We start from the raw sequence: 17104 nt of genomic DNA, 5'->3' as shown, positions 1-17104 counted from the left end.
ACCTAAATATAAAAGTCTAATATAAATTAGTCTAATATAAATTAGATAGTTTTAAACATGTTAAGATAGAGGGTTCTAAGCATGTATTCTTAAATAGTGTAAATACAGATTCCAGTAGAGCCTTCAGACTGTGTGTCTTTACACAAATCCTAAACCTGGTGAGACAGAAAACATAATATATGTTTATAATGTCAAACATGGCAGTAGTCAACCCCTTTAGGCTGAAAACCAGAAAATGTAATACACATTCAAGAACAGCTTTTGGTACATTTTTATTTCACAAGAACTTATTGTGCTACAGAACTACAACTATCCCACAGCTAGAAAAAGAATGTGATCTGGCAGTTGAACAGCATTGGAATTTGGATGAAAATTATGTTTCTTTACAGAGATTTCTGGACCAGACCTCATTGCCTAAATAATCATTATGAATAAATAAGAACATTTTTGCCTTTTGCAGTTTGCTTCATTTAAATATCTGCATTTTGAAAGGATAGGTTGTAGTCCCTAATTTTCTTACTTAAGGAAGAACATGCAGAACAAATGTAACAGCACATGTTGAGTTTTTACTTTATTTTGAAAAATGTCAAATCTGATTTGTGAACTATCCATTCTAGGGATCTTTTACACCATTTTTCATATGGGCCCTATCAAATTAAGTCCAGAATTAAAAGATTTTGATTAATGCAGACACAAACGAGACAAATTTAGGACTTGCCTTTGCAAAGTTTAGAACACAGCCCTTGAGTGATTATTCCAGCTAGGGTCCAAGGGTACAATGGTAAATTTGCAGCTTTGCAAGAATTGGACTGTAAGCCTTGCAGAGCACTCCTCCACTTGTGTTGACCAGCCACAGGAATATTTGGATAACTGAACATCTCTCTGATAGCTTCTTTTTTCCACCTTAAACATCACAAAATGAAAGGAAAGTGTTACGATTGAGCTTCCATCTCAGCAGACTCTGATGGTTATCAAACATTTTTGGCCCATCACACTGCCTATTGTTTAGCTCTGGCTTTGAGAGAAGCTGACTGACTGTACATCTTCCTTCAGCAGCTGTCCTCACAAGGCCCACAGTATCTCAGACTGAGTGGACACAAATGTGAATAGGCACAAACTTGGCCCACCTGGCTGGAGACAGCAGTTCACAAATCATTTTTGGTCATACTATGCATAAATTCCATGCTGCAAGAGTCTGAGCCAAGAAGAATCTATTTCTCTGTCCTTGTTCTTGCCCATCATCCTCCAGTTCAAGATTAGCTAATTCATTTTCCTCAGAAATGTAAAATAAAATAGCATCATCTAAACTAAGACTAATAATTTCCCATCAGAAAGGAAAAACATGAACAGTCGAAGTGCAAATCCAAGAATATATTCACACACATTCCCTCAGTATCATGTCTGCTTTTTCAACAACACTGTTTATTTAATAAGGATATTTCGACAGAATGAAGAATTTCTCATTTTGCTGTGCTTTGTGTGCAGAAAAGATAATCTTTTTATTCAGATGTTGCAAATCCCATATTTACACATAAATCCATGTGTGCAACATAGTACAAGTAGAGCTATAGATGAAGACAGTTTTTGCCAAACTACTTTTTTCCAAGATGTATGTGAGATTAATGTGTTAGACTGACATTTGAGCATGCTGAAGATCACAAGATGTGTTTTATGGTGCATTAAAAACTCATAACAATTTCAGAGAGTTAGCATGATGTATTATACAGAGTTAAGTACTGTCTTGAATGATAAGGGCTAACATGCCATCAGGTTATAATAAACTACAGATTTGAAATATCAATTTTCATTTATCAGTAAAGTCATTTACATAGCTAAACCAAGACCATAATGATGTATTTTTTCACTATTTAGGAGCAAAAAAATTGGAATTCTTTTCCAACATACAGGAAATTAAAGAATATTCTGAGAAAGCTGTTAAGTCATTTAACCTTTCATACAAAATAAATTGGCATGGATTTGTCTGTAAAACTACAAGTACATGCATTCCGGTTTCTGATATTGAAAGTAAGTAAACTAATTTAAACTCCAGGAGAAATACTGTATTAAGGCATAAATGTATTACTCCAGCTGGGGGTTTGACAAACTGCATCCATTTATCTGTTATTTTTGTAAGTGACACAGAAAAACCATGCAACCTTGCAGTGTTCCTCTACCACTTGACCCCAAAGAGGAATTCATCAGCATGGGTTACTTAGTGCACCATATTGTCCTTAATCCACATACCAAATACTGTATTTTAAGGCCCTTAAGCTGATAAAAGGGTACGCTCATACAATTAATAGGGTGGAAAAGAGGGCAGCTGATATAAGAGATGGTGAAAGGGGCACCAGATTAAAAAGGACTATTATCCTCAATCTCACTCTAACCTCCTCCTTCCTCATGTGCGTGAAAAGACTCAGGAAGCACCACTGTTCTACCCCCCACTCTGGAGAGATTCAGGCTACCTTCAGATGCTCTGATGGCCAAACTTTCCATGTTCATTCCTTCAAAAAAGCATGGCCAGGCAAGGCCACAGACCATCAGGAATGTGTCCAGACTGCCCTGTGCATGTGTGTCTTTGGGCAAATCACAACTTTGTGCACCCCATTTCCCATGCTGCCCATGTCTTTTTATTTGGCAATTAACTTTTGGCATGTAGCAGCTTATGCACATGCAATTTCTCCTCTGCCTTCAGCACAGAAACAGAGTGAGGACACAGAAACCTCTGGACATGAGGCACAGTCCAGAAATGGCACATGGACTTGCACACAAGTGCTAAAGCCCTTGCTATGGGAATGCAGTCGGGCAAAGATATGTCTGGTGCAAGGTGTACCAGAGCTTCACCTCCCACAGCATGCTGAGAGGAACATAGGCCACTAGTCCAGGAACATTATTATACTGCCCAGAAAAGATCAGAAATTCCTTTCCACCTGGCTGGTGTGGTCACAGGCTTACGTGGTCATAGGGGACAGTGCAGAGGTGCTCCCGAAAATTCTGCTACAGAAGCTATGGAGAAACAAACGCCTCCTGGGCACAACCGTTCTGCACCCTTAGAGAGTGCTGAGGCTTCCCATCCAGAGTAGCTCTTGACCCACATCAAACCGGTCATCCTGAGTGACGTGCCTGGATGTGAGCCAGTGCAGACACTCCTTTAGATCCACTGTCCGCAGTGACATCTTTTGTATCAGGACTAAACTGTTATTTACACAATAAACTTTAATCATAACAGCAGGCAGACCAGGTCTTGGTCAGTCACTTTGCACCAAGCTATCAGAGTTCAAGGAACGCCTGGATGACACTCATACCTAAATGACTGAGTTTTAGGTAGTCCTGCAAGAATAAGTTGGACTTGATGATCCTTATGAGTGTCTTCCAGCTCAAGATTTCTGCGATTCTGTGATTTAACTTGCTTCCAGGGTTTACTGCTTTTGACTTAAATGCAGAATTTCACCCACTTAGTCAATCTCTGTGAAGCATGCACGTGAAAGATGATATTGTGCTGTTGTGTTTGTTTCACCATACGAGAAATTCAGGGTGTGTCACAGTCAGTGTTGATTTTGTACTGTAATTTTACAAAGCTCTCAAGTCTCAGGAAGCAGTCTATTGTACATGCACAAAGTCCAGTCATTTAAATAAATAGGCCACTCCAGAAGCAATGGGAGCCCAGAATGCAGCAGCGCCTGTATCCTGATTTTTGATAGGAGATGAAATTTAAGTTTGACAACAAAGATCAGCATATTTTGCATCAAGCAGAATTCAATTCTAGACTCAGGATAATTTCTTGCCAGCTACTGTCCTTTATCCATGACATCCACTGTCACGACCAAAGTTTCTTCTGTGCTGTAGTTTCCTTGAAATGCCTCCTCTTTCATTCATGAATAAGGCCAGTTTTCTGCTCTTCCCTTTTCCTTTCTTTTCTTTTCCTTGCTTTTCCTTTCTTTTCTTTTCAGTAACTGTGATATAAAAGAGAGAGGTAGGGTAGATTTAATATTTCAGATAAAAGATATTGCTAGGCTTTTTTAACATATTTTATCTCAAAATGTAACTTCATGTGCCAGTCACTTTTTACATGCTTCTGTGGTTGTGACAAACAGACCTTCAATAATAGAGCAAGTTTAAATTGATATTTGAAAGGTACTTTCTTCCTGTACCTGTAAACCTTTAACCTCTTCTATTTTCCCCTTCCCTCATTCCCCTTATATGCACTGACATTGTTGGGGGGGGTTATTTTTATTTTTTGTTACTTGCCCTATTAACAATGTTACAGAATGAGACAGCGATGCTCCTGTATAGACTAAAAGGATGTTGTTAGGCTGGTGTCAGGTCAGATTGGACTTTGAGGAAAGAATCAAATAGTAACCTTTTGAAATGATTGATGCCTTTAGCTTAATATCTTTGTGCATCCTTATCAACAGCTTTGGGTCTGCTGCAGTGAAATTTCCAGCACTGCTCTTGTCATCCCTGCTGAAGTGGATTGTCAAGATTTTCATTTGGCTTAGGCTAGTGCAGGGCACAGAGATTAAAACTCCTGTCAGCTCCTGCAAACTCTCTTCAGTGTTTCCACCCTACAAATGGGATATGCTGCAAGGAGGCAGAGGTAGTAACATCACTACTAACACTAACTGTTATTAAGCCCTAGGAGCTAAACCAAGTCCTCAATCACTGTGGCTTCTATTCACCCCTCCTACTTACAGACTCATCTCCCCAAATTTTTCTCTGAATCCCACTCCAAAAAATCAGCTCAAAATTTCATATGGGAGTTTGTGCTACATGTGTTCAGGGAGATAAAATCCAGCTACACGGTTAACAAAGTGGTCCATTTTTCACCTATTTCAGAATAATTTTAATTTCACATCACATACATGTCAGGACAAGGTACTTATGGGCATTTAAAACCTGACACATTAGTCAATCAGGGCTCACTGGTCTTTCTACAGAGTAATTTAGTTTATGACATAGCAGCAAACAAGAGGAGAAGGACTGAAAGAAAGGAGTTGAGGGGAAAGGAAGCAGAAAACTGGGGAAAAACCTGCAGGAGATAAATCCGAGTATTCAGCCTTCTGAAGAGGAACATAGTCATAAAGTTCATTCTTGAAGTATTCTGATAGACTTTTGTTTTGGTTTATTTCATAACCCTATTGTACAATAGGCAGCCTGTTGTTTGCTCTAATCATCTGTTTCCATGACGTTCACCTTTATTGATTTAGCTTCCTTCTAAATTTAATGCAGTCTGTGAGATTAAAGCCATTTTTCTCCAGGATGAGTTAGTTAATAGTAGATTTGTTTTAAGCACTGAAATCATTTGGATTAGCAAAGAAAAATAATTTTTTTGCACAGAAGCTATGTTTCAAGTAATTAAAACCTCCTTACAAAGATAAGCAATAAAAAGGGGATTCTAGCACATGAACATAGTATCATTTTTAAAGTTTGAAAAAGTGAGTGAAATAAATAGAAGCAGCATTCTTTATAGTGTATTTATTAATGCTATGAAGTACTGCAGATTTAAAGAATAAGGTACCTGAATTTTTTTTCTCCATACTCGGATGTTATTTTAATCAGGTTTATAGTTACAATAGGTAAAGAATTATACAAAGTGAAATAATTTTTCCCAACAGATACAGTAATATAACTCACTATTTTACAAGTATAGCTATAGAAATTATAATTCAAATCTAGATTTTTTGCATAAATATAATAAACCAAATCCTTTATGATTTATGCTTCTGATTTGATTATAGAGCTTATTTTCGTCCTCATTACTGCCCTACTCTCCCTCCTCCTTGGTGATACTTCATTCTCTAATGCCCTCCCTCAACATTCCATCACCCATTTTGATGAGAACAGCACCCAGCTGCCTCTTGCACACAGTGCATTAAACACTGCAAGCTGCCATTCCACAGTCACGTATACAGGGACCTGATTCTGCAGCTCCTTTCCCTCACTTGAAATCATAATGAATTATCAGAGAAAAACAGAATGAACCAAACCCACTGCAGTAAATGGAAAATCATCTGTTGACCTCGCAGGGCTTTGAACCATTCCTCCCCTGACAGCAGACATTCATTTCCTGCTCTCAGCCTAAGCCAGGGCAATACTAAATGTATTACCCAACTCAGCTGTAGCACTTTGTAGCAAAAAAAACCCCAGAGAGCACAGGCAGTACTAACTAATATACTTATATTTATTGTACCATACATAAAATACAGAAGGGAAAAAATTGTACAGTTATCCTAATTGAAAAAGAAACTTCAGATATATCTTCACTAACAATTTTTCTCAAATAATTTTTCCCATTATTTTTCCATTACCATGGTAAAATTTCTGTTTAAAAAAGAAAAGACTCTCATTAATTAATTATACATTTATCTTATAAATATTTGAACCACATATTGCTTTCTGTTAAAATGGTACAGATTTACTGGAAGTGAAACCAAACAGAAACACACTTCCTGTTGATAAGAAAACCTGAGCTCTGCATGCTTACAAATTATCATCTGTTGTCTAGAGCTTCCCCTATGTAGCTTCAGCTGTGTTTTCCCCAACTATTGTTTTGTTTTCATCCATGGGAGTTTTCTAGGATTCCTCTGAAACTGGGGGGGGGGGGGGGGGGGGGGGGAATTATTGAATGTTACTATGGTAACAAACAAAAGAACAATAAAAAACAATTTAAGCAGATCAATGAAGCAGGGCACAGACCAACACATTGGTGCTTTGTCCACAAGTAAAAGCAATCCAGAGGCCTGTTTAAAGGTGTTGAACTCAGAGAATATATTAATAATGTACTCTTTTATTTAGAATTGAGAATTGTTCTCTAGTCAGAAGCTGTAATGTGTTCTGTGTGGCTTTAATTAGCACATATATCTTTGTGTAATATATATCCTCCTTGGAGACTATTTAAAACAACATCAAGGTCACATCATTGCATGCTCAAAAATCAAAGTCAAAACTAAAAGAAATCAACAGAAAAACAATTAGAATTGTATATAAGCTTTTTCCCTCCTCACACACAAAAACAGACGACCAATTAGTCAGCCAAATGCCATTTCTTGTACTTGACAGCAGAAGAGGCCTTCTGGGTTAATGAGACTGATCCTCAGCTATTTCAAGCAACAAGACTTGTATAAACAAAGATGTGAAAACACTGGACTCCTTAAAACACCCATGAATTTTGCAATTATGATCCTGTCAAGAAGCTGTCCCAGAGCTTTAATCCTGTGATGACTCTAAAACATCTTCCCATTTGCATTCAAGTTTATTTGTTGCCAGGTCTTATCTACCTTTTTCCCCAGAGCAAGTACTGCCTTTAGTTTAAAAGAGTCCTCTCCCTCTTTGTTGTCTGAAGTATCATCACATAGTCATACAGAACCTGATTTCCCCTCAGTCTTTGTCCTAGGAATCTGACCAATTGGGTTTGGTCTTTTTTATTTCTAACATGTACTCTCACTTGAAGTCCTGCAGACTTTCACTTTAGTCCTGTAGACTGCAATCCTGTAGTCCTCTTCCACTGTTCCTGTGTAATTCTATTCTCACTGAGCAGCAACAGAGTCCAGGTATGGTTTACCTGAACTCTGTTTGATAGGATTAATGAGTCTTTGACATCATTAGAAATAATTCATCTGATACATTGTGGAAAATATCATCATGCTATCCTTCTCTTAGGCTCTGTACAAATTCATGTGTGTTTAAAAACACCATGCTAAGGTATGCTGAAAAAGAGTATGACAGCATTATATCTTTTCATGGAAATTAGAACTGAGAGTTTTAATTTATGTGATTTTCACCTCTTTCCTTTACAAGGCAGTATATTTTATCAAAATATCTCTACCAAGTCAAATTACCTTTGTGAAACCCAATGTTTATCAGCCATTAAAAGCCCTTTTTTATCTTACAATCAGAAACACAAAAGAGAAGGCATTTCTTTATTTAACATGATTGTCACAATATAGAACCCTTACAAGGATCAAAATAAATCAAATTAAAATGTTTCATTCTAATTTTCAGATGCTTTGTTCACAATATATTCCATATGTGATACTCGTGTCCACTTCTGAATGATGATGTAGTTATTCTCAAACCCTCCTGTCTGTAGGAAAATCCCTGACAAACAAGGGAACAGAAGAAACAGAAAAGAAGAAGAGGCTCTTTTGATGGTAGGAGCTCATTAGAAGAGATAGTGGCAGACTTTTGAATAGCTGAAATGTTTCCATCATCTTACTTGCAAAGAAAGCAAGCAAATAAAGTCTTGGGAATAATGGTCTATAAACAGCTTGCTTTAAAAGTAATTGACAGCCTCGATTGCTATGATACTCCAGTGTCAGGGGAAAGAAGCTGAAATGCTTTCAGCACTGTGTTGGAAGCTCTTTTTCCTTATTGACTGCAGGAAAGTCATAAGTATTTTCTGCTTGTGTTGCACATAACTATAAAGCAGGTGCAACACAAACTACAACAGAGGGGTTTAGAAACAAAGAGTAGATTTGATAGAGTTTTCACCTCAAAAAGCAAATTCTTTAGATGAAATGTGCATTTGCATTCCTGCAATCACAGATGCTTTCATAGGGAGTAAGTCTATAAATGTGCTCAGCACTTTGGTGGATACATTTCTCTTTCATAGCTGCAATTTTAGAGTTGTGCAAAAGCTACAGAGTAAAGTATGGCCATTGACCATGCTTCAGTTTCAAAACGCAGAGCAGTATCTCAATGTCACCTTGAAATAGCACAGGGCTATGTGGGATAATGGATCTGTATATTTGCAGCTCAGAGTTCATGTGGGTGTGAAGCTAATGCCATTAGCAAAAGCGAGCAAGCATCAGCAGGAGAGTTGTAAGCTTTCCTTGCCTCAGTCAGGGTCTGTTTCACCCCAATTACTGCAGGCCAGGGCAGAGAGTTCCAGATGTGTCTCTGCTATGACAGAAGTTTCTAATGATCAACCATGAGAAAAAGGTGAAGCCAAGATCATTGTCTCATGTTTTCTCAACTAGAATTTGGTTGCAGGTGTCTAGAGAGGGAACCTAAATGAATAACAGCAAAGCATTTCTTGGTTATAGGAAATAAAAGCTCAAAAATACAAACTACTGCACGTCAGTATCACCACTATGAGAAGATTAAATAGATATAATAACTTAAAAAAAATAGTGTCCTAACTGTAGACAAGAACTGTATAAATCAATGAACATTGCAAATAGCAACTCAAAGGTGTAAAGATGGGTCCAGTACCAGATCAAATAACACACTGGCACACAGCTCTCAGCAGAGGTGAACACATTTACCCCAGCAGAGGAGTTAGTATGTGAATACCAGAGCTGGCACAGCTCAAAAATGATGAGCATAAAAGCCAAGGAGCTGCTCTGCCAGCCCAACCTGTGAAAGCCACAGCAAAAACTGAGGAAGAACTGATGGTCACATTACGAAGGAGGTGCAAACCAGCTCACAGCAGGTCCCTGGGCCAGAGCCTGCTCCTGCCAGCAGATTGCTCTGAACTTTGAGGAGCAGGGGTGTTGGTATTCTGTGCAGACACCCACAGTTCTGACTAATCAATAGGGCCCTACAGATGTGTGAAGGTGTATCTTCAAAGAGACCCTTCTGACTTTTCTCCTGTTTCTAAATTTAAGAGCTTTTAGGGCACGTGCTGACTCTCCTGTGCTGCTACTCCAGCCAACAAATAATATTAAGAAAAACGCTATTGCAGTGTTTCATGATTACTTCAATGCTTTATTATTAGGAAGAGATGACTTTCCAAGGCTGAACTTGACTGCTTTTCCAAAAAAGGCAGTTCTTTAATTTGCCATCCAACCCCTCCCTAAAGCTGGAAAAAAAAAGACTATTGGGTGATTAGTGCTTTGAATATGCAAAATTATAAAATTCTTTCACATCTACCAAAGGAAATAATTAAAACAAGGCAAATTTGATTTTTTTTTTTTAATCTGCTAATGAGCCTTGAATGGATTCATAGAATCACACAGAATAGTCCTGGGCTTGCATTGATACTACCTTGCAGCTAAATGCAGTCTTAGTCACATTTACCTTATACTTGTTTGCATGGCAATATTTACCACAGAAACAGGATTTTAATTCAGCTCAGACCTGCTTAATCTGTGTTGCTTATCCATGTGTCTGGTAAGTTGAGAGATTTAAGTGGTAACTAATCGAAACAACATATGTACCACTGATTTACTCATCTAATTCTATATTAATACAAGTGAAAAATGATCTTAGCAAGTGTGTCAGATGAAGCAGGATTGATGAGTATCGTGTAAAAATCTAGAACTAAATTGTCTTAATTGATCTAATTTGTTGGGTTTTCTCATTGTTTAATACTTAAACTACATACAGGGTAGAAAAAAAGAAATAAAAGCTGAAAGAGCTTGGGCTTATATATGTATATATAGCAAGAGAGAGAGAGGGTTCTCCTAAAGAGAGATTCAAAAAGCCCTAACTAAATTATATAAGTGATACAATACAACTCTGCAGCTTCATAATTTGGTTATAATATTGCAAAAGGCTTTGCTGAACATGAAAAAAGAAACCTTTAGTCAATTACAGATGTGTACCGAGCAAGAAAATGCTCTTGATCAGAGGAATGGCACACACTGAGACTTTCCTCCTGTAGCATGGGCTGCTAAATACTAATCTATTCCCTTAGAGATGAAAGCTGAGGATGAAGGGCAGAGCTAATCCTGCCTAGATTTGACCTATGGCTCTAGGTAGAATAGTCACTTTAGGCAGGAAAAGGAAATTCTGCTATTCAGTATACTTTTTTAAGTGCAAAATCTTTTTTCACCTTGAAAAAAAATACTTATTCAGCTCTTTGCCCCTGAATTTTCCCCCTTGCCTCATACCTATTCTTTGTACATACTTCAGCTTAGTGGTTCTTAGTTCTATCTAGTCTAGGCATAAATCTGTTTTCTGAGGGTGGCATGTCTGGTATTCATGGGGAAACATTCTGGTCTTTCAAAATTCAAAGAGCATCTCCCTCTGTGTGTACCTAACATTCAGAGTATGTACCTAAAATTGCATTTTATTTCTTTACACTCATAGCATGAGACAGTTAAATCCTATTCCTATTACTCAGTTTTCTTACACCTACTCTATGCTGCATCAGTGCTATTGTTTAAAACCAAGGTGTGAACAGAGAGGAGGATTAAAGCATTTGTTCCATCTTTCAGGTTATACATCTAATGGTTGAATCATTTAGGTCAGAAAAGAACTCGAAGATCATAGAGTCCAACCCTAAGCCCAGCACCACCATGTTCACCAGTAAGCCATATCCCTAGGTGTCACATCAACACATTTTGGAAGACTTCCAGAGGTGATGAGCACTTCCCTGGGCAGCGTGCTCTAGGGCTTGAGAACTCTTTTGGTAAAGAACATCTCAATATCCAAGCTAAAACCTCCCCACGACATTTGAGGCCATTTGCTCTTGTCCTGTCACTTGTCACTTGGGAGAAGAGGTGGACCTCCACCTGTCTACCATCTCCTTTCAGGTAGCTATAGAAAGAGATAAGGTCTCCCCTCAGCTTCTCTTTCCTCCAGACTAAACCACCCCAGCTCCCTCAGCTGATACAGATCTAGGGCTGATTTTTGTGATGCACAGACAGGTACGTCTCCTCTACAGCTTTCCGTACAGTCCTCCCGTCCCCATTCAGTCTTTCTTGATAAAAAAAATTACTCCAGAACTAATTTGGAGAGGAATATGGACCTGCTGCTTTAGTAAGGCAGTGAACCTAATCACATTTAATGTGAGGAATCTCAGTTCACTTAGAAGCAGAAACATACAGTGAAGTGCCAACCTTCACTGCCCAAAATCCACCCCTTCCAAGGTCATTTATCAGTGGAGGCAGAACCAATCAAGCACTTTCACTTCTTCTGCCTTGTTACAAGAATCTGGAAATTGGGTCAGATGGATGTACCAGTGTCCTGCACAGTGCCCCACAGGGCAGCTGCTCCAGTTCAGCCTTGCTAAAGCCTGTGCCCAAAACCTTAGTGATGTCATTTGTTTTCTGAGGGCTCAGAGTGATGTTTTAGGCAGCTGGTAGCTGGAACCTGCTGGAAAGTCCCCAAGTTATAACACAGTACAAACTTATCTCAGTGAGAACCTCAGTTGTCCACAGTGCTACCTCCCAAGTTCTTGTAGTCTGCCAAAGATGTGAGATGCTGTTAAGGCAGAGAATAAATGCAAAGCTGTTCCAGGCAAAGCCACAACAGATTAGAGTGAGTTATGGAAGTGTTTTAGAATGTAAGTACTTCATTTTTTAACCCTCCATTCTTGCAAATGCCTTCTTCTTTTTGCCTCCAGCTTTCTGAAAAAAATAAGATCAGACTTGTGAAATTCAGATAGTTTTTGTTGGTTAGCTAGAAATGAAGGATGAGCCAAAATCAGGCATGAAATTGAAAACTGTTCTCTCAGTGATAAGGAACATTGTCAGAGGTCCTGGATGAAATACTCAACCTAGCAGCCTTTCCATCTCTAATGTCATCGATTAAAATGATCATTAGCAATTTTCTTAATTATGCATAATATTTCTGGTTATCTGGATTTCTTGCTTTGTCCCCATCAAATCCTTGCAGATCAATTTCATCTCTTCTTAGTTTATTGCTAGGTTTTAATATAAAAGATTAAAGATATAATTACCTTCATTGCATGTCTGTAGAGCACCATCCCCAAAATTTGCCTTCAATCCAAATGAAGCTAACTTAAAGATTTTACAATATCTTCAGCTGCACCTCCGCCAATTATTTAATTCAACAATAACAACACAGCATTTGAAAAGAAACATTAATATAAGTAATAAATTATTGGTAAATGCAGAGGATGAGAGAACTGATCATGGTAGGTTTTTCTAACCACAGTAATCCAAAAGGATTTGACATGTGCAGTTCATGAATGTCCTTTATACAGTTATTGGGCTGGAAGACAAGGGCTGGGCCACTGTGGCTGTCAAGATGAGGGAGGCAGTGTGGTGCAGACATCCCCAAGCCAACAGCAAACCCCTTGGCTCACATGCAGTGGCCACTGATATTCCAGATTATTATTACTCCTACAGAGTGCAAGCCTCAAGCCAAAGCTGCCCTGCCTCAGTGGCAAGAGTTTATCCAGCCCCTTGTTTCTGTGGTGTGCTCTCTTCTAAAGTTGCAAGGACAGGTTGAACAGAGAATGGAAAGGAAGGACAACTAAATGGGGCCAAGCATTATGGAGCAGTCTTTCCTAAAGAACAGACAAAATTAACACTCTTTTAAATAAACTAATAAAAGAATAAAATTCATAAATTAACATGTAGTGGGGGAGTTTGCTGTACCAATTTGATAAATAACCATGGGCTTAACATGCTCTTGCAGTAATGCCACCCTTTGTCAGCCTTTGCATTTGCCTAGAAAAAGTAATGGGATTTGTCTGACCCACCTATTCAAATAAACTCAGTTTTAGATATGTTTCAGTACTCAATTCTCTACAGTCCTCAAAACACCCACATGGCACGGATCCCTTGTGCTATGCTTGTTTTACCCAGAGCAGCTGGTGCCTGATGTGTGGGGATATTCTCTGTAAGATGGATGCTAATACTGAGCCACGTTGCTTTTACGATTCAGTATCAGATACATGTCATCAGCCTGTTGCCTAACATTCTTTGCTGAGCTTTGGAGATTCCTTTAGGGACACCTATATTCATTGATGGATACAGTGATGCCTTAAATGGATGTTTCTCAGACATCTCTTTGCTCTGATCTCACTCTTTAGAAAACAACACTGGCTCTTTGTCCCAATTTCATCAGCAGATGTCATCTTCCCAAGATTTTGTCACATGTTGACAAATAGGTATATGCCTTCAGCGGGGAGGCTGAGATGATGTATAACCAACTTTTTTTACTTCACTTAACTCGCCAGAACCACTTCAGTTTTGTCCAGCTATTTGTCATCAAAATCTTGCGTAACCATTTTCACCCTGTCATTTTCCAGATGTGAAGACATTGGTTTTAGCAAAATGCCTTTTCCATTCTCCTGGCAGCTACAGTACAATATTGTTTTGTCCTTGATCATAAACAATGACTGTATTTTCTCCTATGATCTTCTCATTTTGATCTGAAATTTAATTGATGCTCTGAGCAATATTATGAAAACGTTAAGCGCAACAACGAAGGGTGAGATTTCCGTTTCATGGTATTGCTCCTCTTTGAATACTGCCACTGTACCTGCAGTGGAAGAGGACTTGTCCTCAGGTAAGACACATTGTTAGTGAGGAAATAAGTGACAGGAACTTTATGAAAAAGATTTGAAAGTGTTTCTGGGTAAATTTTGGTTTTTTCCAATTTCACCATGTCAGGATTTTCAAAATAATTTTCTAAGGAAGGATTTCCTAGCCCCTCTCTCTCTTCACACAGTAAAACTTGACATCGTACTGTTCCACCAATACATTAGATTAAATTTGCAGAAGAAAAGGATAAATCTTCCCAGAAAAAAAATGTATTTTGAAAGTCTATTTGCAGAGTGTTATTGCCTTATATAGCAAATGTGAAAATGAGAAAGATTTTGTCTAATGAGGATTCCTCTACCTCCTCTTTTTGCAAGTGTTAGGCCTGTGCTAAACAGAATAAACAAAGAATCTTGAGCTAAAGAAATGTCTGACATTTCTTATGATTGAAGGTCCTAAGTGCTTCAAGACAGATTTTAAAAGAACTTTAGGGAATACCTTAATACATCAGTATTTTCTGCTTGATCTGCAGATTTTTGTACTTTCTTGGTTTGGGTTGGGTTTTTTATTTTGTTTTCCCTTTTTCTGTTGCTAATATTGATGACAAATGTAGCTGATAATGAGAATGGATGATATTATAATAAGAACTAGAAATGCTGCTAGAATGACAGCTGTAGCAAGGACTCTTTAAAAGTACTTGTCATGCCACAGGTGTCTATATACCTTTCTTTTAAACTGGTATTGAAAAGTACTGAATAATTCCATCCGCTCCATCATGAAGCAGGAATTGCATATGAGAAAGTAGATGAAAATGAAAAACTATCTTGCCACTCTTGAGTTAACCTCTCATAGAAATAAATGGGTGCATTCCCATGTTGAACACAGAGGAAGGTAATGGACAAGGGAAAGCCATCTTTTTTCATTTCTTGGCATCAAAGCCTAAGTTTCTTGTACAAGAATATAAAAGTAGAGATACCTAAGGGAGAAAATGGTAATCTCCCAGCACATTCAATATGTTTCTAAAATAATTCCCTACAAGCTGCTCGGCACTAGCCTCACTCTGCTCACACATAGCCTGGAAGACACCATTCATGCAGAAGTCTAACGTGGTGGAGACAAAGTTTATGGTTTCCTTTGTCCTGGCCCACACAATCCTAGATGAAGTAAATCAATGGAAAAGGATAATTTTCTCCTCTCTTCAGAGAAAAAAAAAAAAAAAAAAAAAAAAAAAAACCAAAAAACAAAACTACCACACAATAACATTGCTATCACTAGCCTATTTTATAAGACTTCCCTGAAATCCATGATCTGCTTTTTTTCAATAGTTTATTTTGACCTGAGCCACATCAGTCATCTGTATTTAAACCTTTTTTGAGTTATTTGCCACTGAATGAAACACATTAGTCAACACAGCTGATTAACTCTGATTTCAGATGGTAATGTCTTTCTGAGAGTGTCAGCTATAGGGTCATTGATATGGTGCATGAGCCCAGCTTAACATTGCTCACCTCAACAAATATGCAAGCCAAAATGTGTCTTTTAGTCTCACCACAATCATTTAGCCATTGAGTGGCCTTGACAACCAGTTATCTGCCTTTTTTATGGTGTCTGTCCTTGAAGGAAATAGGAAACAACCAAAATTCAAAGTAAAAAGATCAGCTCTATAAAAAAGAAAGAAAAAAATAAGCCAATTATTAAATGCTACTATGTTCTACTGAGGTGTTGCTAAGTCTCTTTCTCAATCTGTTCTGAAATGCACTAATTGCATTTATCTCCACAATCTACCAGGTATTTGCTTAGTGATAATGCATTTTTATTACCATTTACAACTGTAACCTGTGGAAATGTTACTAAGAACAAACCCAGTTCCTCATTATTAGTAGCAAAAAAAGGAAGATTACTTTTCAAGGTTGTATTTATGCCTTTTTTGGATCTACTGGTACTTTAAGTGCATATCTGCATTTAACACTCCAGTTTCTAAACACATACAGCTGTGCTGTGGAAGAGGGAAGCTATGACACTGCATCAGCTTGCTTGCTAAGAAGCAAAAATATCCAGGGACTTCAAATGGGAAAGAAACCTATAAATGACAGCCATAAGAGACAGCTAGAGCAACAGCTCCCTGCCTCCCTCATTTCAGCAGCACTGGAACAGCTGAGATTGAACAGCCTTTGGGTGAGCCTGCACTTTAAGACTATCAGGAAAAAACCCTCAGAAACGAAATGCACTCAGTACTAAAAGAAATTCCGAGACTCCTTGGCTATTTCAGAGCAGCACGCACCACTCTGCTCAGTTTAATGGAGCCCCTCTACAAAAAGACAGGCTGGGAGATCTGCCAAGTGAGGCTTGAAGAAGACAAAAGTATTATTATGAAAGAAACCAAGAAAAGCACTAGCATAAAGGGGATTCAAATTTTACTTGTACATAGTTTACTACTCACATATTGCAAGTAGATTCCACGAATTATCTTACATAGAAAACAATCCAACTCAGTAGGATATTTTCTCAGCTTTTCAGACTAAAGGTTTTATACATTAGAAAGGCATAATGTTAGCTATTTCAGCACTTCTGTTTCCTTCCTCAACTGTTTTTCTCTTGATGCTCTCTTCTCCAGGCACATGTAGCCTAGTGTGGGCTTTGTCTGCAAGGATACATCACATGTGAATTGGTCAAATCTGTCATGGAAGAGACAATTCTCCATGAAAGAGCAGAAGCACCAAGACAAGAAAAACTCACAAAATTTAAAAATTTCTTTCCACAAACTCATGAAAGCATAATTCAAACAGATGATGAATCAAAATTTAAATTAGTAAAGACACCATTTATGCAGTCTCATTGATAGTGGGTATTGGAGAAATGTAGATGTTTAAAAAAGGTTAAGTGTTTAAAAGTGTTTCTGAATCAAGGGGATGCCTGGGAGTGGG

At 38.1% G+C, this 17104-nt stretch overlaps 1 long non-coding RNA gene across 1 annotated transcript in view; it reads right to left on the bottom strand.

Annotated features, from left to right (window-relative positions):
- Positions 1-275: 275 nt before the first annotated feature.
- Positions 276-17104, bottom strand: part of LOC134549348 (uncharacterized) — a 30100-nt gene continuing 13271 nt past the window's right edge. Inside the window, exon 3 of the long non-coding RNA XR_010080069.1 lies at positions 276-3953. This is a non-coding gene — a long non-coding RNA (uncharacterized LOC134549348). The remainder of the gene's footprint in view (positions 3954-17104) is intronic.

The sequence above is a fragment of the Prinia subflava genome, chromosome 4, assembly GCF_021018805.1.
Source record: "Prinia subflava isolate CZ2003 ecotype Zambia chromosome 4, Cam_Psub_1.2, whole genome shotgun sequence".
NCBI classification, from domain to species: domain Eukaryota; kingdom Metazoa; phylum Chordata; class Aves; order Passeriformes; family Cisticolidae; genus Prinia; species Prinia subflava.
This window is presented reverse-complemented; position numbering and strand designations above follow the sequence as displayed.